Source organism: Callionymus lyra, chromosome 2 (genome assembly GCF_982586985.1).
Source record: "Callionymus lyra chromosome 2, fCalLyr1.hap1.1, whole genome shotgun sequence".
Lineage (NCBI taxonomy): Eukaryota > Metazoa > Chordata > Actinopteri > Syngnathiformes > Callionymidae > Callionymus > Callionymus lyra.
Window position 1 is genome coordinate 18,953,144 of NC_141819.1, and position 26,151 is coordinate 18,979,294.

Genomic DNA, 26,151 nt, shown 5'->3' on the forward strand with positions numbered 1-26,151 from the left:
AAAGTTTTACCTTACCTTACCTTACTTCTTATGCTTTCCTTTTACTTTGGTTTTATTTTGTATTATCACTTCCTGTTTTCTCCGCATGAACCTGACGAATGCCCCGGAGCCCTGTGATATATCTCCTCTCGGCTTCCGGACCAGTGCGTCAGATAAAAGTTATGTATACGTATGATTCCCTGTTCCTGGTTTTGCTTCTCGATATCACCCCAATTTGATGGACACTTTGGACATTAAGTAAAATGATGGACTCTTAGTTGTTTTGCGTTTGGAGGTTTTGGATTTCCCATATTTGGTGTTGTTTGTGGACTATAATTAATTGTATTTACGGAGTTCTCATATTAGATTGTATTGTATATTGCAGTGTTCGTGTGTCTGCTTGAGATTGTTAACCTGTACTCTGGTCCGCTCCCTTCTGTTTGTGTTAAAAATATTGTGATGCTGCTTTAGGGTTTCAGATGATCAAAACTCAAACCATTATTTTTTGTTTGAAATTACACTCTACGTAACTATGGTCTCATAAATAGGTCACTATCTCTGCCATGATAAAAGCACTGTTCAGATTCATGTCTGGGTATTTCTCTAATGAATTTGTTGTTTAGGAATAAATTGCTATTTTTATGACTAAAATGATAAATATAATAACTTTTGACAATAAATTGTGTATTTTTTTTACTGTCATTTTAAAAAAGCATGATGTATTACTAAGATATAATAAAACCAGAGCTTCACAAGAACCAGAATCAATGTACAACGATCGACCTCATTTGCCATCATGATCCACTAAGAACTGTTTTTTCTCATCTTTGAACAGGACTTGAAGACCAAAGCAGCGTCCATGACTTTATGACAATTTATATCGTTTTATTATTGTCTTTAGTTTCTTACCGAGTCAATGGCAGTTCTGTGTGCATTTCTGAGATGATAGACACATGCACAGAAAATCCCTTCACAGCAAACAATAATTGCAGACTTAACAGAGGTATTAATACAATTCTACAGGTATCATAGACCGACTAATAAACATTCAATTTTACATCATAGTTGGACTTGGGTGTCGACATGAATTTTAAAAGTCCGTTCTTAATTCAGTTTTCACAGATCTTGTGTAAATGCCTCATTTGTTCTGTCAACCATGTGTGCATCTGTATCAGCAGTATAGCTCGCTCTGTTCTCTTTTTTTCTCATTATAACTACATTTATTTTGACAAAAATTAATCCAAGACATTAATCCACATCTCAAAACAAAGTCAGTTGTAATATTTTTGCCACATTCGGTGCCTTATGTAGTCCTGTTGATTGATTACGTGCATTATAACTGTAACATATTTGCTCGGGGGAATGCGACTCCTATTCGAGATACCTCCTCTTTAATCCGATTAAAGTAAGCGGAGGGAGTTTCAAGTTCAAGGAAAGTTGAAACAAGTCAGAGAAAATCCTTCTCATTTTTTATTTGGGAAGAGGGAATAGATACAAATGTATATCTGCATGTGTGTATGAGCGTTCACATCTTTAGTGAAATACTTAAGGGAATGAAGCTTTTGTCATATGTTTTTGTCCAAACAAATTAAAAAAACAAGGTGTTTTCTTGATGTTTCCAGGATTTAAATATATTATGTATATGTGCATTAAACTAAATTCTTTGAGACATTAGACATCAGATTTTATTAAAAAACTATTCAAATATGTGTGTTACTGACCACAGTCTTTCTTTCAAACTGTATTTGAAAAGGCCGACATAACAACCAAAAGTTACGACTGGTTTCTATCCCCAGGTTTGCAAAACTTGACTTATTAAATCAGCCATTCATGGTTGATCGTGGCATAATTTCCATTAATTCAACTGATCAAATTATCAATAAAACGATCAATGTTTAGCACTATAATCTCTGTTTCACCACTGACTTGCTTACTTACACTTTTATTAATGTATTCTCGTTAAATGTTGCCCAACTGTAAATGGGATTCAGTACGCGCTACGATCCTGTAATTTTGATGATCCACAGGAGGTCTAAGATCAAAGAAAGAGCAGCCCCTTCAAAATGCAATGGACCCCAAAATATATATTAAATAAAAGAGCTGATATTCCAGGTTGAAATAGAGAATAGTGTTTGCACTTTTACTGTAACTGCTTTTAAAAGATGTGTGATCTTTGATATAAGATCATATATTTTATTGTATTATAAATGTTTAAGAGTAAGGCCTAGTAAATTCAAAACAATGTGGAATGAACAATAGTTACACACTCCCATTTTAGAATACTTTAAGGTAAAGGCTTCTTTTTTTAACCATAGTATTGAAGTGGTACTTGTGTCGACTACTGACATGTTGGTATTGTGACAACCCTAGTGTAGGTAGGTAGTGATGGGCTGATGAAGCTTCACGAAGCAGTGTCATGTTGTTCAGAGGTCAGTAGGAGGCGCTATCAAAGTTTAAAAATAATGTGATGTTTCACTGAAACAGTTGTTGAAAGAAGTGGTAAATAGTGCACAGACCGCCATCTAGTGGACTCTGACAATAATGACACTGCTTCATGAAGCTTCATCAGACCATCACTAGTGGTAAGAAGACATACATTAGAATGCAAACCATGACATTTATTAGAATTAGTAAAAACAATTCAGGGGGAAGGTGTGTTTGCTAAAACCCAAAAACTTAGAGGGATCTTTGGTTAGAAGCCTTACAAGTTAATAACAATTTTATCAAAACCCTCCTGAATCCGAACGGAACATCTGAGCACAACTGAACTTACAATGAAATTACAATAATGGTTATTTAACTGACATGCAAACAAATATTTTCCTACTTGTATTGAAGCCTCGACATGAGTAATTGTTACAAACTGACCCATTATAACTCTAAAAAAGGAACAGATTACACTGAAAACAATCCAACCCTTAGTCGTCATGAGGGTGAGTAGAAAATGAGTGAAGTTCTATGGTGACCTTAAGTGCCATGAATGAGCCCATAAATGAAATGTATGACTTGTATTGCCCTTATCTTCACAATATCTGCTCTGAGGATGTTTTACTGGCAACAAGAATAACTCTTTATCTGTCTCATATTTATGATTGGAGTTCAAGTTTGGATGTAGAAATTGTTATTATTTAAAGAACGCTAAAAAGTCAGGCAGACATGAAAAAGTTGGAGACTGAAACGAGATTTTTATCAAAACAATAATAGTACACCAGTTCTATGAATACATACAGATGTGTGTGGGAATTTATGGCCGAGTGTTTCAACGCAGCCCCATAAATCACCAGCAGCTGAACAACAGAACAATACCGAGGGAAGCAGAAGCACACACAGCTCACGGGGGTGACATGGTAAAATGATGACAGTTAGCTAATGGAGGACGATTCCTATAGGGTTAAATATAGGTCGCTAAATGTATACGCCTCTAAATCTTCTCGGTAAATATGAATATGGCATAAACAAATGAGCCAGCAGAAGTTGAACGTGGCTACACGGGACAATTGCTGTGATAAATGGTCTCTGAATAATGCATGCAGGTACGACGAAGGAGCTTCAACCTTCAGGTTCACCATCTGCTGTGACACACTTGTTTCTTTGAGAAGGAACAACACAGAAGTGTGCTTCATGTTTGTATTTCATTTTTTTAATCACAATTGCAGTGATGAGAATGTTATTCTTTAACTAATTCTGATACTTGACAATTATTATTATTAATATGTATTGAACAAGTCTGTCTGCCACGGCTCCTCTGACGTATGATACTTTGGAAATGTTCAATGTGTTTTATAGGTGGCGCTGTGGACCAAATAATTGTGTGAAAGGTGGTCAGAGTAATATAGTTTAAGCAGAAACCAAATATTCTTTATAATTCTAAAACATTTTTTATAGATTGTTGTGACTACTGGAAATAACACGACCGCTTCATTGGGCCTTAATGTCACTATGAACTCTCTTGAGTCTTGAGCAGTAAAAGCCACCGGTGTGCGACCGAGTGAAGTGGAAAAGAGGATGTTGTGAATTTATTTTAGTAGCATAAAAAAAAAAAAAAACTGGCACTGTAGGTGAACTGCCTAAAATGGATAATTCCAAGCAATTTTGTTGTTCAATTCTTACTAAACCTTTGAGATTGGGATCATTTTAAGAGGGTAATTTTGGACAAAGACAAAGCTAGCCTAGTAGTTAGGAGCAGTTCGGACCAATTCCTCATGTTGAGGCTACAATACAAGATGGCCATTACAGACATGTGCTGTGTATCAAATCGCATACTACTCTTAGTATGCTAGAAGTTAGTATGCATCAGTTTAGTGTATGTACTAACTAGTACGCAAATTCTCCACAGATAGTATGTCTCAAATCAAACACTGCTGCTACACACTAACCGGAAATCACATGACAGCTTCTTCTTCTACTTCTATTTAACGATGTTTCAACCAGCTGTTGGAATGCTATCGCCGACACCAGCACGTTTTGCAACTTTGGAAAAAGAAATAAAGAAAAAAAAAAGGGGAATCTAAATAATCGCGAAATATTTAAGGTGGTATCAGCAGCGAAGACGTGTTTATCCTGCTACTGAAAATGCACCTGTAAGTATATTAATATATATGCATTTATATATGACGTAACATCCGTTTAAAACGTCATTAAGATGGCTGACGTTTAGTGTGGTTAGTGTCCATCGAACCATGCTCAGTTTTGTGGGTGTGATAGTACGCCAATTTATTGTGCATGGCGCACTAAATTTCGCATACTAGGAATTGAGACGCACTAAAAATACTAACTTTTAGTACGCTAGTATGCGATTTGAGACACAGACATGGACAAAGATGAAGACAACTGAGCTCCAGTCGCTGCATTAATTAAACATACATTTTTGTCTATAACTCTAAAAAAAAAAAAATAGCACATTACTCTGAAAATAATCCCAGCTCTTAGTCAACATGAGGGTGAGTAGAAAATGATTGCATTTTTTGATGAACTATTTACAGCATTTTTTAAAAAATGTATTTATTCTTTTTTTTTTATATCAGGATTATTAACTGATGTTTTCTTTTATATGAATTACTCTGGATATTATTATATCAGCCCCTGAAAGTAACAGTTCCAAAAATGTGTTTGTAAATGTCTGATACAAACCAAACGACACAAACATTCAACTCTTATCAGGTTGGTTGCCAACAAAAACTAGCTCAGACCGAAAGGAAACATTTCAAATTCTGCTCATGCACGTAGAAAGAGATCTTTGCTGAGCCTGGATTAAACTAACTCAGCGTGGATCATGGATAGATTCTGCTCTTGTTAACTGCTTTAAAAACATCTTTCAGTATTTGTGAGAAGAAGCTACAGGGGCTCTAACCTAACATTTTAACATGGCAGTGATGGGGAGGAAATAGCTGGATTACCTGAGCAAGAAGCAGGACCTCAAATCTGCCCTCAAAATACTCTTTATAATGCATCTGCTTCCCAGAAAAATAAACAGGTCAAGGCAGACTGGGAGATAAATAAATTGTTTTGCTAGAGCTTGGCTGAATACTCCTCTTTGTTCCAACAGGGTCACGGAGAAGAAGCAACACTCCATATACATTAGCAGAAATGTGATGAGAGTCCATTTGGCTTCAGTGAAGACTCACCGACAACCAGTCTGCGTGAAACAAGGTTAAACTTGGGGCTAAAAGCACAGGACTGCCGTCAGAATGAACACAAAATCGTGGCTTAGACGAGTCAAATGTTTGTCATTTTATAGCAATCTCGTCGTCTAAAGTGGCAACAAACATTGCTTTCCAGCGACGTCACCACATGACCGAGAGGACTATGAGTTATGGGAAATAATTCAGATGTTTGAAGAGTGTGCAGAGGTGATTATGATGGCCACAGCTGATTCCATTTGCCCTGTGCTAAAAAGAAACAGTTGCAGGGTGAATACGGATTATACAGACGGAATGATGGGATTTTGATTGTGAAAGGCCCGGCTGAGAATAGCCCAGCGTGAGTCCGTGAAGCATGGCAGCAGAAAAGATGCTGAAGCCTCCGGCAGACAATGTCAAATCTCCACACACACACAAAAAAAAACAGCAGCATTGATTATGGCAGAACCCTGCCTGTGCCCTATATGGTGCCGGAATGAGCCACACGGGTGACTAATACCTGCATTATGTCAACCTTATAACAAATCTTTATGAAATAATTGGAAAATCTTTGTCAATCTATTGACCGGTTATACTTTTCAGGGACGGACTGTTTCCACGTATTTTAGAAAAACATATATATATATATATATATATATACAGAATATACATATTTATTGTTTGTAGTATGAAGGAATAAAGAAGCCAAACTAAATTTATATGTAATCACAAAAATAATTATGTTGCTTAATGATTTTCAATTTTACAAACGCCATAGTAACAAGCAAAACTAGCTTGAGTTGTCACGACGTTTAGCTTATTTTTGTTTTGACCATCATCTTTCTTAAGAGCTAGATATATTCAATGTCTCATCAACGGTTCCTTGACTTAGGAAAACAGAACTACGTTATAGTCAATTCATGTTGCAACAATTTTAACTGAGAGAAAATTGCTTTCTTGGACCATCTTCAAGTCACAAATCTATGTCTCAAGTAAGTTTTCTACTTTTGCTTCTGGCTAAATTCATCTGATGTTCTTTTAATACGTCCATTTCAAAGTCTTGTTTCTAGAGTTGGGCTTAAGACCTTTTATGAATCAGTGACTTATTTGTTTAACCTCAGTAGGTGGCGCCTTCTGTTTGAAGATGATGTCATTTCAATAGCTTCTCAAAGCAATAGATTTCCAGATATATAGCACTGAAATAATGACATTGTTTAATGAAGCTTCATCAGCCCATCAATCCTATTTTTAGTTTTTTTAAAGGGTGAGTTTTCTTTAGCAACAGGAAGTAATCAAAACAATGAATAATTACAAAAGTTTTAGTAGAAAATAAAAACTTTGTAATCCAAGCAGAAGAAAGCTGAACTTCCGTCAGTGATTTTCCCGGGCTAACAATGAATTACACTGGTGAGCCTGTTCAGCTAAGGTGCATGATGATCACGGATGGAGCCTGAGAAGGTAAAGCCTGGAGCAAATCCTCAGTCTATTTCTCAGCCCAGCTTGACTTCCACTCCCTCTGGCTCGCTGACGGTCCTCTGGGAAGGATATGGATAAGAACCTAATGAACTTCCTTCAATTAGCACTTTATCCACCACTTCCCCTCTATGAGTATAGAAACCTGCAGTTCTCAAGGAAATTATAACGTTTTACAAAAAGTATTTTCAGGCACACGAGGCATCATCTCTCGTGGCAGATGGAATTATAAACAGGTCAAAGCTTTGAGTAAATGACAATGACTTTAATTGTTTGTATATAAAGAAGTATCGATTCATTTTCAAGGTTAACTTCGATTCATTCCCCTTGTTCCAGATGATTGGTGCCCGCTGGGGTTGATCACATCACACCATGTTATATCATTTTAATTTACTCTTAATGTTGTTCTGATTCTGTTGCCTCAAGTTCAGTCTCCATTAGTCTTAGTAGATTTGCTTTTATTTCTCATTTGTTTTTACTTCAGGATGATACAAGAAATCACATTCAAAATCAGATCTGACTGATGGTAACCGAGACAGAATAAAAATGACTTCATTCAGGCATCAGCTATGATTCATGTAAAATGCTATGAAAATGTACCAGGAAACCATTAAAATATAAATGCTGACAGGAATAAGTAAGTTCTGTCTTGAGGAAGTCAAGTTACCAGATACCAGATGAGTTAACTCAGAGGTCCCTAAACATTTTCCTGTGAGGGCCTCATAACTTTTTCTTCCTCTGACGGGGGGCAGTTTGTAAGATAAAAAGTGTGAGGATCTCAGCTTTGCCTAAATGTAAATATGTATTGTTTTCGAGAAAGCCACACTTCACAAAATAACCCCCCCTGGGTTCTTCACAGAAGAAAAGTCAGGAAATAAATAACAATATAAATTAAATAAATAATAGCCAAATTACCATCTCTGGGTTCTTGACTGAAGAAAGTAAAGAAAAAAAATTGTTGACCGTACAATTTTGTTATTCAAACCAGACTCTTTTATAGCAAAGAAAATCTAGGTAGGTTTAAAAGATAACAAAAACATGGTTATGATTTTTATTTAGCTGCTAAAATAATTTGCCCCCTAAAAATTGATGGTCCTATATTTTTGTCACGCACTTATATGAAAAATCCAATATCAAAATTGGTCAATTTTTCCGAGGTCAGCAAAGGGATTGTTACAAGATTGTTAACTTGAAAATGAGTTGTTGGTTTTAAAAATGTACAAATAATTTATGTATTATGTTCTTATTTTCGTGTCTTAACAAGAAGGAACTGTCTCGCCTGAAGTTGATACAAAACTCTGCAGTGAGAATTCTGACCTGCTCTAGTAGAAGAACTTACATTTCCCCGATCCTTAAAACTCTTCACTGGCTGCCAGTTTATTTCAGGATCCGTTTTTAAATTATTTCAGAACTTTCAGAGCTATTCATGGTCAGCCTCCTCCTTCAAGAAACATCTTAAGACATTTTTATTTGTGCAGGCTTTTCCCTGATTTTCTGGGACTGTGTTTGTCTTATGTTTCTTAATCTTTTAAAGTATACATGTTAACTGTGTATTGTTCTTGATTCTTAAAGCCTTTTGTGACCCTGGTCTAGAAAGACGCTTTACAAATAACCATTTCTTACTTATTTATTAATTTACTCAATTTTATTTTACCTCCATTTCTGATGAGCCACAGATGTCCTGTCAAAACCAGAAGTCTGAAAGATCACTCAATACATTTAAAAATGACGAGGCATTACATCCTGCAACAGTTAAGTCCCTTTGAGCACTTAACGGTTATCATCGCGGCTTTATATGTCAGACCTGTAGCTTGATTTACACATTCCCCCGAATAATCAACACTTCATTCCTTTCGAGTGCTCAAATTACATTTCACACTCGTGCATCAGGACCAACACGCAGACAAACCTTGAGAATATTCAATAACCTGCCATTTCCCTCAATTAGCATCCACTCTGATAAGCATGCATAAGAAGCTGCATTTGGCTTCCACTGAGAAACAAAAAAAAAAAAAAAAGGATTATGGGATGTATTCTTCATTATGGAGGTCCATTGTTGTGATGTTCATTGATTGAAGAGAAAAAGCTAGTCATTATTCATAGCCATCCAGGACTCAATTAACACCCCATTTGCATTATGGCAGAGCCCGACTGCCGCGGCCTGATTAATACGTCGAGACCGCCTCGCCAGTCAATCATGAATCATCCTCCACCACTGGAGAACGCCGGGAGAAAGAGGGAGGACGGGTTGGGGGGGGGAAGGATAAGGAAATAAAGGATCGCAGGAAAATGGATGCAGATAGAGATGGGGGGGCGGGGAGGGGGGTGGGATTTTTACATTACTGACTGATAGAGATATGGATGGTAAAGAATTGGAAGACGCTCGAACATGACAAGGTCACACATATTTTCACAGCACAAAACAGAAAGTTGCCCTGAAGATTTCACGACATTATGGAACCTGAATTGAGCTTTAGAAGCGACTCGTCAATCACAAGAAAGATCATGAAAAGTATTTCAAACGTTCGATGCCCTTGAACTCATTGTATACTTCTGCTCTAACACCGTCTGGGAAATGTCAATAAATGTTCAGAGCTAGGACAAACATAAAAATAAACTTAAAAGGTAAGTAAGTAATTAATAGTTATTTGTAAAGCGCCTTTCTAGACCAGGGTCACAAAGAGCATGAACAATCAAAAGCATTTTACATTTAAAAATACCTGCATGCCTGCACAAATAAGATGAAGGAGTTCATAGAGCACATCATCATCATGTTCATGAGCTTTAAAAGCTTTTCAAAGATTTGTCATTTCCTACTAATGTAGTCCGTAGCAGGATCTCTATTGTATGCCCATCTTGCAATAACCTTGTACAATAGCTCCCCACTCCTGTTAGGACCATAACTGATCTAGTCGTGCTGGAGACAGTCCAGTAGATTGGCTATAGGGTTCGAAAGAGATCCAAAGTTAGCCGCCATAAGACTCCGGATAGGTCGTTTCAAACCTCTTTGCTGTGTATGTGGGGGAGCCATATTCATTCCAACTTGATGAGGCTTGGATAATGAGGCCGTTGTGCACCAAAGACCATTATTGTAGATACATGGAACAACTTAAGGGAAAGGAAAGGGAGTTCTATTACTAAACATTCTAAGGACAAGTGAAGAATACCTTTATTAAACTAAGCAGGTCGAGCATGTAAGACAAGATTGATAAGTAGCCAAACATTGCCATTAGATGAATTGATGACCTCTGGATTATGTCAGAATTCCCTCTTTATGTCAGAATTCCAAGTGCACTGCAGGGTAAACAGGTTAATTATTTTTTAGCAATTCCTTATTGATTTAATCTGGTAAAGAGTTTGCTTTAGGAGTAAAATTGTCATTTTAAATAATAAGAATAATAATACATTATAACAACATTAACAAATGAACTTATCTGCTGTAACGGATTTATTCAAGTAGTTTGTACACATTTAGTGAAACAAAACTGCTATAAAATAATAATGGGCTGATAAATATTCATGAAGCAATGTCTTTATTTTCAGCCGCACACAATGTCATTAATCTATCGCTTTATACAACTGTTTAGTTCAAATGTATCTTTTTGGGGACCTTTTTTATGGGGCTGTGTCCCTTGTGTGGTAACGGCAAGAAAGCCGAAAATGTATGGATAGGGCCTTGATGATATTGAATGGTTGAATCTATTTAATTTTACTTATTTTTTTATCCATTCATTTTTAAGCATTATATTATTTTTTAAACCATTTAACTGAGATTTTTTTGGATCACTTTGCAATTTAGAAACACTGTTACACTAATTCAGGTATTGTTCAGATAACATGTCAACTTTGTTTTCGATCTCTGGGGTCTCAAAAAAATGTATATTACATCTTAAATTCAATCATCATTATCTTAAGTGAGAGCGCCACCTACTGAGCTCGTCAAACTAGGACACTGCTTCATGAAGCTTTATCAGCCCATCACAAAAAACAAATATAGGTACATTATGTGGCTTAAATGGCAAATAAAAAAATGCAATTTTATTCAGGTAATGATAACTGTATAATGTAATAGCTTTAATATCCCTGATTCCACAACAGAACATCATGTGCTAAATTCTGTTCACGTTCCAGATGGAAAATACTTCAACTTTAAAATAAATGAAACACTTTCAATGAACAATAAAGGATTTTACTTAGAAAGATAGATGATGTGTCTGAAGTTTTTTTTTAGTCTCTCGGAATAAACAACGCTGGCATTAAACAACCATCAGTGGTGAAAGACCGCCCAGCAGGTGTAAATAATGTCTTTCAGAGTGTTTGTCGAAACTATCTTCTTCGGGAAATGGGTTTACCAATAGGTCACTTAACTGTACCGTTGACTATGGATCGGCTGCTTCAGGAGTGATTTCTCCGGCAATGTGAGAATCTAATGAGTCCATACTCTCTTTCCAATAATCCTTCATTACTTTCGGACTTTCTCTACTCTTGTATCCAAAGCGTTATTTATTTAAATTTCACTGGGCCTTCTTTATCTGCTGCAGCAGCCGCTAAATTGCAAACATTAATCATTTCAAAGTCAATACTCCCTTTAAAAGGTGAAAATAAAATTGTTTTTCATTTGGTCGGGTCTAATAGGATTGTTTTCTTGCACTTTGCAGCCGCGGAGCACTTAACACAGACAATTAGGAGCAAACTCGGCTTATCTGCTCTCTGTTGGCTTCATATTAAATCTTTGAATATTGACTCGAATCATGCAGTGCGTAGACTTATCAGGTGAAAAGTTAAATGTCTCTTGAGACTATGTTTAGGCAGCACAACCAGGTACAATGCATAAGGTTAGATTTAATTTCTAAGAAACTCATACAAGTATTTATTTTAACTTTGATAACATATGTTTTTCATTTTTTTAAATGAATAATGGTTTCAGCAGTTTGATTCATTATTAAAAGGTTGAATTCATTTTATTTAATAATTAAGTAATTTGAATATGTATACATTTTACACATAGAGTTTGATATTCCAACTATGTTTTAATTCTTAGCCTGTTAAATTTAATATAAAAATGCTATTATAACAGAAGCACCAGACAATACCAATAGAATACCGAGTTACTTCATCTTTTAGCCAATCATGTGCTGCGTCGACTCAGCTATTGTTCCGACAATCTGTCAACTTTGTTTCAACGTCTGTGGTCTCATAAAATTGACAAAATATCTCACATTTAATCTGTTGTTTCTGATGTCAAAGAATTTCAGCAGAAATTATGTCATAATGTGGTGTTTGTTTTGAAAATGTTCAAATTATTGAATTCAATAATTGGAAAGACTAAAATTCAACATTTCAATATGCCAACTTTTCATTCATTCAACAATGAAAGCTCTATTTCCATAAAAATGACAAAAAAGAGCCTCAAAAAGTACAAATATTTGCAATTTAATGACGAATAGAAAACTGATCCGATCTGATTTTAAATGAAAATTTGCCATCTCTAAAGTATCATCAAGATTAAGAGATTAAATATAAATATTTTGCTCATATCAAAGGAAAAACCCTCCAGAAACTGTGGACTTTGAGGAGCAGAGTTGTCAGTGGCGAAGGTTAAGTGCTTCGAGCAACCAACAGAGAAGGACCAGAGGTCAATTCAATACAGTGGGGACATGAGAAGGAACTGTGGACCAGGGTAAAAGTGTATATAAAGTCTGCTAAGTCCTAAGGCAGTGTAACTTCTGGAGCTCCTCGACAAGCCCGTCAAAGTACGACCACGTTGAATATTACAGCCATTTCATCAGACCAAATAAATATTCAGATATTCCTTTAAAATAATAATGTCAGAAGTTTTGCTTTCATGAACAAGGAAACCAGGGTACAACCTTAGTCCCTGGGAAGGAGAATAAACCACAAATATATATTATATATTTTTAAAAACTTTCAGCTGTCCAACAAACTCACTTCAAGATGTCACTGATGGTTTGATGCCTTGCAAACTTGCAAAAAGTGACTGAAGGGCTAAGAAAACTTTCAAAATTTGAGCATGTTTTTGTCAGATTTTTTTAGCTGAATTGCATACAATCTGTGTTAATTATTATGATTTATCTTCAATATATTTTATTGTGAATCAACCCGTTCGTATTTTTGGCATTTACTTGATACAAAATTGTAATATTTTGATTCCTACTTGACATTTTGAAAATTTTTGAAAAACTTTTTTATAGAGCTCAAACTCTCCCATAAAAGTTTTCCATCCAACACTCTCACCACGCAGGGATTGTCTTTTAACCTGAATTTGAAGCGTTTAAAAAAAAAAAAAACAGGTTGAACATAAACATGTTGCATTTACAAGATGTCATTCAACGCTGACCAGTGATAATGACAGCGGCAGCCCTCCCTCAAGTGTCACACTTTTATTAACCGTCAATTTGATTCCGTGTTTATTCAGCGGAGTGGTGGCAGCTGTCTGTAGATCACCATTAACCTGCCAGCTATTGGCTGTCAGCAACATGTAAGCAGCACCGGTGGAGGGGTTTAGTCACTGTGACGCCTGAAACATGAAGGACACAGTCGGCTGCCTCCACGTCTCCACTCTGTGAGCACAGACCAACAGCATGGCACTGAGCAGGGGAGATATGGTGTGTTGGAGTGTGTGTGCATGAGTGCAACATGGCTTTGAGCAGAATAGATTGTGTGTGACCGTGTTGCCCGTGGAGCAAAACTGACTGAGATTAAAACTGAGTGGAGCATTGCCAGGAAACTGACGGAGCGCGGCTGCCACACCCACAGCAAGAACATGCCGACATGGTGGATCTGCATGTGTGCCGGAGTGTCTACAGCAGTTGAAGAAACAACAGACATGAAGTGATGATCTGTGTCTGAGGTCTTCGGGAGATAATGGGGCTGTTGACGGATCACAAAACGGCATCACTCTGTTCTCGGAAAGTTGTTTTCCATGGCCACTGTTCTTCGTGGTTCTATCGCCTTTGGATCTTAAACTGTTTTGAATGTAAGACACTTGTCAAATGTAAGTACATGGTGAAGAAAGCTTGGAAGAATTCAAAAACCATATCATTGAGGGACAATATCTAGTTTTAAATACCAACTGATATGAAACCCAACTTTTCTGACTGCTTAGATGTTTCAAATGTTGAAGTCTTCCTCTCCAAGATGCACCATGACCATTTTTTGAAGTTTATAAAGTTCTACCCTGTCTGAAATCTCGGCGAACGAGAGGTTACGAGAGCAGAGTCCATTATGACATAATAATGGCTTCACTCCTCCTCCAGCCAGCTGTAATCACACCCCGCTTTGGTTATACAACGAGTCCCGTGAAGCTGGAGACTCCGTGGATTGATGACACACAGTGACTAACCTTGATGTTTGACCAATCACAGCAGAGTGTTGTGTGGTTACGTTAAACAATTTTTAATATCGCGGAAAACTGTTTTTATTTAGTGGGCGACACATACTGAGATCACAAGTATGATACAATAGAGATCCAAGTGAGTTTCTTTTTACTTTTTCCTGAAAAACCTGGAAATAAATGAGTTGGAGGATTATCAGGGGTGAAGATATGGAAATATTAAGTACCACTCAGCGGTCAGAAAGCAACATCTGATCATTTAACTGACCTCTGTCCTTCAGAACTGTTTATCTGGCTAATAAAAAAAAGGTTCCATCTGCACAGAGGTTGAATGATCTCCACCGAGTAAGCAGCTGTCAAAACACATTTAATCACATCTTATCGTGAGGTTTTCTTTAATCAATCACTTCCTTGGTCCATTACTTAGAACTTCTCTTGCCTTTTTTTTTTGCTTCTTGTGTATTTCTAAGACCAAAGTGACAACATGATGATACAACACTGTGCAACTTAACATCTCCTGCGAAAGGTTCACGTTACAAGTTGTGACCGGCTTCCTCGAGAGCCGACGGGAACTAGATCCTAACTCCAGCAGATGCTGTTGTTACCCTACGAACACCGTTAATATTGAAAGAGTGCTTTGGACTCCAAGTTGCAAGCATGACTCCCCCCCCCCCCAGGAGATGTATTGCTACACGACCATCACCAGGCATCCGAACCGTGCACAGGGAGGATCCTGCTCCAGCAGCTCACTGCCCGTCCTGCTCATTAGTGGACAGTGCGACGTCTCACTCCCACCCACTGATTACATCCACGAGTTAATGAGGCACACGAGAGAACATCCTCCCTTCCTCGGAGTAGATTTCCTCTCTCCTTCTCCTTCTTCTGTGTCCCACAAACACTCGGTTTTAATTTGAAGGTACTGCTGATTCAAGTTGATGTGAAAATATCACAGTTCGCTCCATGGGAACATGGCTGCTGCTCAGCATATAAATGGGGCAATGAGGAGTGCACTGCTGAGAGTATCCTTTTTTTTTTTTTTGAGCATTGACTTTCTCAGACTGCTAATTGATTGCACTCGCAGTCAAAATCGCAGGCCGGTCACGCAGGATGTTTTTTTTTTGGAGGCTGCGCCGACGCTTTGATGATGTCGAGCTCGTGGTGGTACATTTTTTATTTATTTTTTTAAAATAAAACTGAATCAGCTTCTGAATATATTACAGTTAAAAGAGAAACGTAAATATAAACATTTTTTTTGCTGCTCTTGTTGAGTTAATTACCTGCCGATGCATTTGAGAGAAGGTGCGTAAAATAAATGAATAGATGATTAGTTTCTTTTTAAAAATGTGAAAATAAATAACAAGTAGGGTACGCAGGAGGAACAGAGAGGAGACTGTGTTTTTTAATGTTTCACCGAGATAACAAATGACTTTCTACCACTATAATCATTTTTATTTTGTTCTATTAACATTTCTGAAAAATATTACTTGCCATCCCGTCACCACCGAGTTACATTGTTGACGAATGATAACATAGTCTCCTTGGCAGAGGTAATAATAACACTTTTTACTTATCTATGGAGAGCTATTTATTCATAGAGCCAGTTCAATTTAATGAAGGAAGTAGACTTGTTGTCAAGACCAGGACCGAGACCAGGACCGGGACTAAGACCAGGACAGGTTGAAGATCAAAACCCAGGCAGAGACCAAAAAACGAAGTAATATTTTTGGGAGCCTGTTTTTATATTACTATTAGTCATATATTTGTATGTATGTAGAGTCTTCTTCGGTATGTATTATGAAAAAAAAATCCTACACCGTTTTATTGTTTTCTTGTTAATTTGTTAGTTGTGTTTTATTCAGTAAACACTCAACCAATTTAAAATTGTTATCTTGAGGTGTTAAGGTTAAGTTAATACTTCCTAAAGCACCTTTAGTCTAGTTTATATTAGTCTTTACTGTGTTTGTATTTGTTCTCGTCATCTGTTTTATCTTTATTTTAAGCTTCAAACTTAATTCTCAAGAGGCGGAACAGAATCTTTTGAGCAATCCTCAAATGATGTTAGCAAGATTCATTCTGAAGACAAAAAATATATATAAACAAGCAAGAAACATATGCAGTATGGGTAAACGATTAACTTAAATGAATTTTAAATTAGCTTGTGTGTCATCGAAGGCATTGCTTATCTCAGATATGTGTATAGTTACTAACATTATTTTTATTATCATTCTTCCTAATTGCTACATAAAACATAATCTTTCCATCAATCCTGGGATTCTTATTTGTCATAGGAAACACCAACATTAATAAACACTCAACTTATAATATAATACACCAAAAAATGTAGTTAATTTATTACTGAATAAAGATAAATAGTTCCAAAAACGTAAATAGTATGGAACACAAACATAACTTGTTGAGTTCTTTCAATACAAAATGGATAATCTCCTGAGACAAAGATCTAAAATTGAATCATTACCAATAAATACATTGTTCAATACTGTGAACAATAGTAGGTTCTTATTAGAGTTAAAGCTGACTTGTAGAGCGAAACCCATTACTGCTCTGCTTAGACATTGTTGCAGCTTCTTTTTAACTGCAGCGATAAGGCAGCTTCACTGCCTGCTGAACCTTCCTCTTTGATCCCAGTTTAACTCAATCAGATTCATTACATGGCAAAGATAAGACTTTCCCCAAGAAAATACGAAGTCAGCATGATTTTTCTTTCTCAGTACACATCATTTTTTTTCTCTCTCCCTCTCTTTCTTTCCCACTTTGGTCCCCGTTCTTGTTGCGTACACAATTTATTCTCAAAGTCTGAATCTGAACTCGGACAGTTATTTTTATTTTTCCGGACAAAAAAGAAATTGGCAAAAGTATTTCCACTTCACTGCAGCCGGCTGAATCCAGACAGAATCTAAAGAGGTCTCGATACTGTTGCTCTCAACACTGTTTGCTTTGCATGCAAAGGCAAAACTACCTCAATAGTATTTGCACAATGATGTAAAAATTTAAAATCTAAATTTTATTTTCAAAAACCCGTTGATTAAACACCCGTTTTGAGCAGTAATTTCAATTATCAATGCGATTTGTGAAGCAGATCTTCATTAAACAGTTGTTGGCGTCAAGTATTTGTTTCTGTTTAAAAAGAAAAATAGAAAATCCCATTGTGTGCATTTTTTTTAATTATTATTTGCAAGGGATTGTGGGAATTTGAGATGTGCATCATTATATATTTTTAAGTCCCGTTTTATTTTTGCGCAAACATTTACTATATTGTTTAACTTTATATTTAAAACATTACAAATTCAGTTATAAAAGAAAATGTCATCATTTCTTTCTACCTGGCTGATGTATGGATCCTGAAAATGATTTAATAAAATGTAATGCATTTTATTTATGTTGATTATTAATTATTATTATAATAGCCAATTTATGTGAATATAATCTCTTTTTATTAAGTTCATATTTAATGTGTTCACAGCACTTGTAATAAAAGTTTCTGATTCTCTAAATGTTTTTTTTACAAACACACTGTATGTTTCTGTGCTACTTTAGAAGCAATTTAAAAGTTAGATTGAAATAAATAACAGACTTATTGATTGATTTAATCTAATAACATTCATGGCATCCAGACTCTGAGTAAATGCTCTATTTGTTACACAACAGGTCTATTTAGACAATGTAAATTAGGTTTGCTTGAATAATGAATAATGGATCTTGTGATCACAGAGACATGTTTACACTCAGAGCCCGTGTGTGAATTTGAGATGAGTCCAAATGACTTAATGTATCTTCAAAGGTGACAAACTAGAAAAGCATGCGTGGGAAGTGAGGTTTTTATCTGAAAGAATGTTTATCTGCACCTTTTCTGTCTGGCTCTGTGTAACAATGTATGATTGTGGGACTGATGCTTTCAAACCCTGATATTTCAAGGAGCCTCTACTCCTCAAATCACCCTAAGAATATATATAATTTTTTTTCTACTCCCATTTATTTTCCATTTATGGCTCACACAGGGCTTCAGCCTCTTCCTTGTTAACCCTTGTGTAATCTCAGGGTCATGTTGACTCGAAGGCCAGAAAAAAAATACAATACTTTTATTTATAGTTGTCTCCACAACAGCAAACGTAAGTAGATAATAGTTATCTGTAAAGCACCTTTTCAGCTCAGGGTCACAAAGTGCGAGAACAATCAAAAGCAATACAGTTTAAAATACTTACACATTTTAAAAAAAACCTCTAAAAGGCCAAGACAACATAGAGACAAACACAGGAGTCCCCGATAATTAGTAAAAAGCCTTATGGAAGCCAGGGGAGGTTGTTTGGGCTTTCGATTCATATTGACCCTGAAATTACACGAGGGTTACACCCAAAACAATTTCATGCCTACACTTGTCTTTTTTTTTAAATTTATTTCAAAAGGTATGGTGATCAATAAGACGATATTAAGTGTTAAATGAGTTTAACGAAGAAACAATGTAGTTAAGGAACCACCAGCACATTTTTATAGAGCAACCTTATTTTCAAGAACAGTTAGAGTGTGATCCAACATGGGCTGAATAAAGCTTTAAGAGTGTTAGTCAAGCATATAATGTGCAAGAGACCCTTCAATCTCTGAGACCACGAAGGTTATGGAAGTGAAGTGTGTTCATTCTTTAACAGGATTGTTGTTGGTATTTACTTCCTTCAGAAAAGCATCTCCGTCTCCCTGTTGTTGCAATATTTCACAAATGAATCAATTCACTGTGTTTTTCGCTTTATAGTTTACTGCTTGATGTCAATAGCTGAATGATCTTAATGACACTGGTTTGAGTAAAGAGACTAGTTTCCTTTCCTGTATTAAAAATATATCGTATTTTACATCGTATTTTTTGAGCAGGACATAAAAAGATGCTTTACAAAGAAAGGGTCAAGACAAAAAATACCATTAAAAAAAGACAATTAAGCATTAAATAATTAAGTTCATTTTGAGAAGTTATTTAAAAGTCTGAAGTAATGATAGGCAAATGAAACATAAACACATTTGCAGTACTAAGTAAACGATTTTTGCTGCCTGGAAAAAAAGAAGACCTTACGACAAAAAAAGCAGCTCATTGGTTAATTTCCTAACCTTTATGTGGCTTTGTGATCATGGGGTATCGATGAAGTTGTAAATTGACTTACATTAATGCAATAAAATCCAAAATTAAAAAGCAAAATGCACATGTGCAGCTTCCACACTGTTTATAAACCGCTTTTAGGAAAAGTCAAGAATGCTTCAGTAAAAAAAAAAGAAGTAACTCAATCAATAAAAGAACTCAAGGTTGAATTCTCCAAAAAGTACATTTGAAAGCCTTTTTTTTTATATTCAAGTGATGACTCAGTCTAGAAAAGACAATGTGATTCATGATGAAGACAAAAAAGTGTTTTATGAATGCTTTCTTTTTGTAACACTTTAGATCGTTAATAGATAGCGTTAATACAATTTAAGTTACCCAATTTATAACTTATAACAAATTAACCGTTAACTAGTTACAACATATAGTGGTTCTGAAGTGTTTTTTTTTGTCTCTTGTACGATTATATATTTGGTCCAAACATCTAAATGAACCATTCCACTCCAGCACTCCAAGACCTGGCCAAAACCCACCAGTGGAGATGACGCACAACAACAACACACACAAGCTTAGACGTATCACATGGACTCTGAAGTGTGTAACGTGGGGCCACTCCAGTGGTTTTTAGCTATTGTGTTTATATGTGCGAATGTGTAGTGCTCACTGACAGAGTCCTTCATCTTGGCAGGAGCTCTTACTGACTGTATTGGGGGACATTAATCATTATGAGTAGGTGCATGGGTGTGTGTAGGCCAACTGCTTCTTTGGAACCGAGAAGCTTGATCCAGCAATTACACTAGTGTGTGATAAGTGTGACAGTGCAGTGGCTGCCAAAGTGAGTGTGTGTGTGTTTGCGTTTGTGGGCTAATGGACAGAATGTGAATGCATTACACACAAAGAAAGCAAGCCACACAAAAGTGCATTTATGCAATAGAAAAATGCTGTTTTCCTGTCTAAAAAAAACACATCTTGGTGGAGATATTATTCGTTTCATTTTCCTGGATCAAGACCAAATACTGTTAAGAGAGTTTTACATAAACTGTACTCGGGGGAACAACCAGGAAGGGCAACCTTCATGTTTCTTTTCCGACCAGAAACAACAGTATCGACGCTTCAGAACTTCATTTTGTGTGGTGTGTAGGCAGGAAAACCAGCAGCATTACTTTTTTTTTTTTATTACTGTGTATCAAAATATCATTGGGAAAGGTTCAAAACCTGCGGTGGATATTATTGAATGTGAGCTCCTTGTCAAAAGAATGTCAAGAGGAATCAAACATAATCCTCTTCAGTGGGTCACTGAGGAGTCTGAATTATTTATGGGACAGGACCGGCCCTTCCATGACAACCCGGCTAAGAACAATATAAGTTCTGCTCGTATATATATTTGACCGTTGGCTCACCAAGCTGGACCCGTGATGCACACAACTGAATTTTTCAGTACTGCACACGGCAACGCGGTGGCTGTGAGGGCTGCAGCTTCACTGCAAAAAAAAGGCCTCAGGTCAAGACAAACTTGACGCACAAACGAAGTTGGGGAGAAAATCTTTGATTTAAATTCTGCAGTTTCACTCCTTTCTTTAAGAAGAAAAGATAGAAAAATAAAAAATAAAAATTCCATTATCTTCCAATGGTGTTTGGCATTGACTTTACCTGAAGGGAGGATAAATGGTGTGCTGTGGTGAAGTGAAGAAAACAAGTCAAAAAGTGATTATATTCAGGAAAGCGAGTTTGTCTGTGTTTACCATGTGTGAGCCTTGCTCTCTCACATTTAAGACAAACCATTAGTGTTGAAGTTAAAGATCTATTTAAAGTCCTATCACACCAACTAAAAACCTGGAATCACACTCACTAACTGGCAGACAAATAATAACAAAAGGGAACGGTAAATATGTAAAAAACAAACTTAAAATTATCATCACGTTCCCACATTTAAAGGTGTTAACCATGTCATGTAGCTTTTTTTTTTTACTCTCAAATAAGCAAAACCAATAGCCATGTTTAACAACTACCAAACATAAAAATGTAATTAATCTTTATAGAAAAGCACAAAAGCTCTTTGTTAACTTTATTGATACTGTATTTAAATAAAAATACTTCATGTATTCAATTATAGTAGCAGAAGGGTTAATTGGTGTTCGTTTGAATCTCGCATGAAAAAATAACATAAAATAAAAATGTCTTCTGGAATATAAACCCATTTAAAATGTTAAGGAAAAAAATCTCTCAAATTCCATGTTCACGTGATGGAATCAAGTTATCGATATGTTTCAATACAGGAGCAACAATAAGGAAAATCGTTAATACCTTAGAATGGGGAACACATACAGTATTAACCATTTATATTCTACTTATTTAAATATGTGTTAAGAACATTTGCAACGTATTAATAATCACAAAGTCTTAACTCACACCTTGTTCAATGTGACTACATTAATTGATGTAATACAACATCTTAATGACTGATTATTAACAGGAAATAAAGAAGTATTTAAATATAAACTTCAGTGAAAACTAGCTTTTCTCCATTTACCCCTTATAAGGTGTAAGTAGTAAGAGATAAATACTTTTAATAATACAGCACAATTGTAAAAGTAGCACCGTAATGAATCCAAATTACACATTTTTAATTGAGAATATTCTAAGGTGGCAACATATTCATACTTAATTCACAGGTATTTGACAATTATAACATCAACAATGTAAAATGTACTTTTATACTTGTAGTTAGTAGTAAGTAAGTAGAAAACTATTTACGGCATAGTAATTAATGTACATATTCACAATTAAAAACACTTTTGGAGCAATTGGATGATATTAATACTAGTATATTTTTGCTCTTGTGTTTTTAGTAGAGAATCAGTTCGCGTATGGTAATTACATCTAATAAAGGGTGAATAGAGAGAATTTAATTTTCAATTCTTTAATAACTTTTTCATTTCCTGTTAATAATCAGTCATGAAGGTGTAGTTCAGAGTGAAAACTGTTATATCATGCTATTGAAGGTAGAATATATTCACAATAAAAAAAGGGTGAGTTAGTACTTTATCATGGTTTATAAATGGCCAAGTTGCTGTTATTGCACATGTGACTAAGTAGTTATTAATAGTTAATATGTTCCCCTTTACCCAAATATTAGTGGAAAATAAAGCAAACCTTAATAACACAATATTTGGGATTTATTATATACATTTGGTATTAAAAAAAATTAAATAATTTGAAAAAAAACAACAAAAAAACATGTAGAGTAATAAAGAATTAAAGTATCTATGGTTACTCAATCGTGAACGAATAAAATGAGGTTGTTAAAAGTCTTACCTAAGAAAGGCCAGAACAGTATTAAGGGTCGATCAAACAAACATATTTTATCAGCTGTACCCTCCTTAATAAATGTGGCGACAAAGTTACAAAATAAAATGAATGCCGTCATTCCTTTCAGTGTTGTTGCACAACCTCAATCAATCACACACTTCATATTCTTCTTGAGCATCACTCAAGTAAAAAGGATGAATGATGTCCTTAAAAAAAATGGACCATTTCTACTGTTGTATAATCTGTCTACGATGATGAAACCATTTCACCTCACGTGTTACTTACGTATGACGGGGCTGGAGCTGAGCCGGCGTTGGACCTGGAAAAAAAGAAGTGAAAAGGTTAGAATAAAGGCATGAAGGTGGACATTTTGCTGCATTATTTAAGAAAGAAGCTTGTTTTTGCTCCGGGAACCAGAGTGGTCAATTCCCGAGCCAAGAAAAAGTCAGACAAAGCTGGCCAGATGGGGAGATGAATGGCCAGCAGCATATTTTGAGAATTCTCCAGTAACTCCTTGCCCTCCTTTGGGAAAAAAAAAGACTTGTATCACCTCACACAATACTTCACTTACAGCTCTCTCTGAAAATAGCATGGATGAAGAGCATGTACAAAGTGGATTGTATTTTCTTGAGAGCTTCCTGTCCATACGTTAGTTCTATGGTCGGCAAGATGCAGCTCAATGTGAGGCAACTTTACACAATACAAATGACTTACCACTAGGGGGTGTCATGTGAATAAGGCGAGTGAGTGTGATAAAGTCTCCACACTTTGACAGTGACAACCTATGAGCTTTAATGAACGTTGATACTAACCACAATTGTAATCATACAGTGTTTACTCTAATTATGTAGGGTTTAAAAGGGAGTATTACTACTGTGTGCCCTTATAGTTTACCAAAATTTTCATTTAATTTTTAGGCGACGTGTACGGCTTAAGGGCAGTACAAGAAACAAGACTACATACATTAGGCTAACAAGACTTACTGTCGATTAGTTTTAGAAAACTATACGATTTTAAGCGCATCATAGATCACCATCTGAGAAATACAGTAAATCTTTTGTAAAATTATGTTGGCTATAATTTAGTACCTATTTGAAGTGTGTGTACAAGACTAAACATATTTGTGTAACTACCGGAAAGTAATGAGATAAGTTAATAAGTATGTTAGGGGATGTTTGAATAGAGACATAACCCTCTAGTGATTATACAGCGCAACTGCTTGTAACCGGTTACGCGACTGTGACAACCTTTGACTACATGTATAACTTTGAAACTAGAATTTTAAATCATTTATACAATACAGTATGATAAATGTTAAAAGCACATATTAGGCACATTCTACCTGATTATTTTAATGACAGCCGTTAGCGATAAGATCAACATCATCAAAAATCATGTCTTCATAATGAAGGTATCGCTCATACCTTGCGTTCCGATAAAACATGTTCAGCATTTTAAATGCGCTCCCTTTCAAAGTAAATGATAGAAATATTATTTGTAATGCTGGAATTCTTTGGTAAAGCTTCCAGTGCATCATATATATATATATATATATATATATATAAAATCACTATAATATAGTGAAGAGCTGATGATGCTTCACGATTGAACCACTATTTCAATGAAACATCACATCCTTTTTTTAAAATGACATGTCATCTCTACAGGCAAAAAGTTTCGACGAAGGCTGAAACAATATACATAGAATTCAATTGTGCTCAGAAGACGTTCCTCCAGCGCGGTGCAACAGCGATCTCCACGGACAAAAAGCATTGTTTCAGAACCGAGACCCGAGTTTCTATATTATTCAACTACTTCCTTGATGTGTCACCTTTTTAAGAAAAGAGCCTGTGGAGCGGGCAGGAAGGAAGAAAGAGGGATAGGAGCGCGAGGAAGAACAAAAGAGCCCGGCTTTCATGTTACAGATGAGATGTAGAGCCAAATGAAATGATTTTCGCCGTGTCCTTAGGTGTGTCTGTCTTTCTTTTCATTCGTCTTTCTCTTCTGCTGGAGAAGCATTCTTCATTATTAATTTTTACTTTTAAGCGGCGGAAAGCGAGCTTGGGTAATCACTTTATTTCAAAGACGACAGATTTCTCAATTCAACGTTCCTGGCATAGCGCTGACCTTGTAATTGATAACTTCTCTCCGTGTCGGGCGTGTTGAGCATTCAGACTGAAATGTCAAGCGTCGTACAGTCATTCTCAATTTTTCATACTTCGTCCTATCAGCAATGATACGATCCCGGGTGGTTCTGAGGGGTATTAGTCACTTCTTCGAATCATTTTGTAAAATATTAAACATCATTTTACTTGAAAAAACAAGAAGAATTGAAAATGTAAGAAAACCTTTCCTCCTGGTTCGCATGTTTTTGGTTCCCCAAGACAACGATACAAAGATTAGTGAAAGGCACGGCATTATAATTAAACTTCCTTACTTAAGTCATTTATATTTGTAGAGAGCTTTTCCAGTAAAATATTAATAATTTCGTTTTATAGTACTAATACTATCAATAATATATATGTGTGTATGCGTTTGTGGCAATGGACTAATAAAGCTTCATGAAGCAGTGTCATATCTTTTACATCTCAGCAGGTGGCGCCCCAAGTTTAAAAACGGTGTGAGGTTTCATTAAAAAATTTAAAAAATCGAACACAGTGACATCTATTGGGCTCACAATGTAAAGACAATGATTTCTACATTTATTTGGAAGAAGAAAGGAATGAGAGTTTATGTGCTCGTGGGAAATATAAAAATGAAGCACAAATGTGTAAGTGTTTTTCTTTTTTCCTTTAACAAATGTTACAAAAATGACATTCATACACTTTCTCTTTTTCCCTTTATTACAATATATTGGCCATTATAATACTGACGTACTCTAGAGTAGTGCTCCCCAGCCCCCATTACCGGTGCTGGTCCATGAGACATTCGTCATAGTCGCTTAAAAAGCGTTTCATTTTGAAACAGAAAACAGATTTTCTCTGAAATAACATTAGCGTGTGACTCTCGATTAGTGAAAATGAGTAAAACACAAACTCTAGAAACAAAACGTATTTTTCATTCCGTATAAATAATGCTGAAAGACACATTGGCGCAAAAAGCTTGGAGACACACTTACATACAGACCACCATTGTTGACATACATTTAAATATACATACGAATACACAAACATCTTGTTGTAACAGGTCCAGAGCTCTTGCTGTTATGATGGGTTGTGTTTTTTTTTCATGCATTTCATGCATTTCATGCAGTTTTTTTGCAGGTCTCGCTATTGTCTTTTTACTCGGCCAGTGGATATAATCCTGACATTTTACCGGTGCGC

General features: G+C 35.9%; 1 protein-coding gene and 1 long non-coding RNA gene across 2 annotated transcripts in view; both read right to left on the reverse strand.

Annotated features, from left to right (window-relative positions):
• The window catches only part of LOC148085778 (uncharacterized), a 257,146-nt gene extending 246,093 nt beyond the window's left edge, over positions 1-11,053 (reverse strand). The window contains exon 1 of the long non-coding RNA XR_015710515.1: positions 11,016-11,053. This is a non-coding gene — a long non-coding RNA (uncharacterized LOC148085778). The remainder of the gene's footprint in view (positions 1-11,015) is intronic.
• Positions 1-26,151, reverse strand: part of naaladl2 (N-acetylated alpha-linked acidic dipeptidase like 2) — a 250,632-nt gene that overhangs the window by 194,340 nt on the left and 30,141 nt on the right. Inside the window, exon 2 of the mRNA XM_087783862.1 lies at positions 23,114-23,147. The gene's annotated coding sequence lies outside the window, so the exon portion shown is untranslated. The remainder of the gene's footprint in view (positions 1-23,113; positions 23,148-26,151) is intronic.